Raw genomic sequence first — 2784 nt, 5'->3', positions numbered from 1 at the left:
AGTTAGTAAATATTTTTTCCCAGACACTTAAACCATTTTCCCCAGACACTTAACCATAATCGGGATAGGGTTTAAGTTGTGTTTACAACCATTTACAACGATGCTGATTCTCCTTTACTGTAAGCACCGAAAAACAAGATGGACTTGTTATCACAGTATTTAGTGAGGAAGAGGTTGACTTTTTTATGTTTACCAGTGGTATCGAACGATTTTGGCAGTGCCTTTTTGCAAACAGTTTCAGCCTGCTTTGCTGTCTAGACTTCTAACCAGCTAAACAACAGGGAAGTCCAAAGCTGGTGCCTTCAGCCCTGCAGCTGACTCCTCACATTCCCTTTGCTGCATCCCTACTGAATCATCCTGTTCACAACCTGAGCTTCTGTCCCTACGTCCTTTTCATCATAAGACTGTCCACTTCCATGCATCTTTTTTTTAAATTAATTAATTTTTTCCTTTTCTGAGTTACCAAGCCAGGGCTCAGAGTGTGGGTCAGGGGCGAACCCCTAATCCAGCTCCTCGCCTGCTCCAAAAAACTAATTCAAATTGAATCCAATTTATGGTCCCCACAAGAGAGACATACCAGATCTGAACCAAAGGCTCAATCTACAGACACTTGATCTTAGCCAAAAGGCCGAGAAGCGATGACTTCCATGCATCTACAACTAGCACTTTCATTCATGCCATTGTCACAGTTATACTCAAATAACAGCAAAACTCTGCTGGCTGCTCTTCGCTGCCTATATCTTATCGTATTCCTCACTGAGTGGCTTTGGTTTAATTAGGCCTTATGTTAAAGTACATTCATAGCTTTCCTCCCATTTCTCTGAGACACAAATGTCCAACTTCTCCAGATCCATTACCTCATTGTGCTACAATTCCAGTCCAGAGCAGGACCTGGATTGATGACATGAAGTTTCCTCCCATAATCCCATCTAAAAAGGCATTTAAGTTTTATTTCTCCTTTCTAATCTACCTTGGCTCAATAAATGTTTGTTCACATATTTATGAAACAATTTGAACCACTTTTTCTACAATAAGAATGCTATAATTGCAAGTTGATGAATCCATTATCAAAATAGCTGTTGAACTGAGCCAGTATAAATATGGAACAAAAACAACTGACAAAGCAGAATAAAATTACAGTAGATAGTACTTGCTCGAGCCATCTTTTGTGCTGAAATTTCCATGGTCCTACGCAATAAATAAACCATCCACATGCTTCAAAAAAATGAAGAATGCCATATGGGATGAATGTGTACAAACAGCTTGTGTTACTTTTAGACAGGAGTTAAAAATTCCAAACCCAGTTGCCAACAAAAGCTAGAACCTCAAGTCACTGCTATCTCTGTAACTGCTGAAAAATCCAGCACTTCAAAATTTGAAATATTGTTTCTTCAGAGTCATTAGCACGGTTGTATTCTACAACATGTTCAGGCTATCTTCTCTCAAACATGCAGAATTTTCAGGTTAATATCTGGAGGAGAGCAGTGGGGCTAGGTGCTTTAGATAAAAGTTTTTGTTAGTCATCACAAACATTCGCAGGCCTAAAAAACACCAGGGGTGCGCTTCTCCACTCCCGCGCCGGTTGGGAGAATCGCCTGGGCCGCCAAAATTTCCCGGGTCGCTGGTCCGACGTCCTCCCGCGATTCTCCCAAACGACGGGAACGGCCCGGTCGAGTTTCGCAGGCCGGAGAATCGCCGGAGACACCCAAAATGGCGATTCTTCGGCACCCCCGCTATTCTCAGGCCCGGATGGGCCGAGCGGCCAGGCCAAAATGGCGGGTTCCCCCTGGCGCCGTCCACACCTGGTCGCTGCCATCGTGAGCCTGTGGGGGGGCGAGAGGGGATCCAGCACCAGGGGGTACCTCAAATGTGGGGTGGCCTGCGATCGGTGCCCACCGATCGTCGGGCCGTCCTCTCTGAAGGAGGACCTCCTTCCTTCCGCGGCCCCACAAGATCCGTCAGACATCTTGCGGGGCGGACCTAGAGAGGACGGCAACCACGCATGCGCGGGTTGGCGCCCGTTATGCGGCGCCGGCCGCGTCATCTATGCAGCGCCGCTTTTACGCGGGCGACAAGGCCTGACACATGTAGATGATGCGCCCCCGATCCTAGCCCATTATCATGGCCTGAATCGGTCGGGATCGGGCCGTTTCGCGCCGTCGTGAACCTCGACGGCGTTCACGATGGCGCGGCCACTTCGGCGCGGGAGTGGAGAATCCTGCCCCAGGCCTTTTTTTCCTGTTACTTTGTTTAATCTGGTCTAAATCTTGAACTCATTCATCCTGAAGATAGTTGAGGTAATATATCCATGTGATTAAAACTTGAGTCGATCTGCAATTCCTTCTCTTTAAATAGTCAATTGGATCTATTAGTAATTCTGGAGAATTACTCAATAAATATTCCAGTTTTGAATGAAAGGTGTTCACAACCAGTCGTACTGTTGCCATGTTACACTAATACCCACAGTATACGGGTGTTTTCTCCCATGGTTCCAGCTGGGTGGGTGTATATATTTTGGGATAAGTAATGCATCACATCTATGTGACAGGGTGAATGGGACAGTAACTTTTGTTCCGGTCTTCCATTTTCATATGTCTTTAAAGAGGCAGACTGATCCTCACTCAGGGTGGCACAGTGGTTAGCACTGCTGCCTTACAGCAACAGGCACTTGGGTTCAATTCTGACCTCGGGTGACTGTGAAGTTTGCACTTTCTCCCCGTGTCGGCGTGGCTTTCCTCCGGGTGCTTCGAACGAAGAACAAGAACAGTACAGCATAGGAACAGG

General features: G+C 46.4%; 1 non-coding gene across 1 annotated transcript; it reads right to left on the bottom strand.

Moving 5' to 3' along the window:
- Positions 1 to 446: 446 nt before the first annotated feature.
- LOC140388710 (U2 spliceosomal RNA) lies at positions 447 to 640 on the bottom strand. The gene has a single exon (XR_011934265.1). It is a non-coding gene; the product is annotated as a U2 spliceosomal RNA (small nuclear RNA).
- Positions 641 to 2784: the final 2144 nt, after the last annotated feature.

The sequence above is a fragment of the Scyliorhinus torazame genome, chromosome 13 (assembly GCF_047496885.1).
Source record: "Scyliorhinus torazame isolate Kashiwa2021f chromosome 13, sScyTor2.1, whole genome shotgun sequence".
Lineage (NCBI taxonomy): Eukaryota > Metazoa > Chordata > Chondrichthyes > Carcharhiniformes > Scyliorhinidae > Scyliorhinus > Scyliorhinus torazame.
The sequence above is the reverse complement of the archived record's forward strand: the minus strand, read 5'-3'. Positions and strand labels throughout refer to the sequence as shown.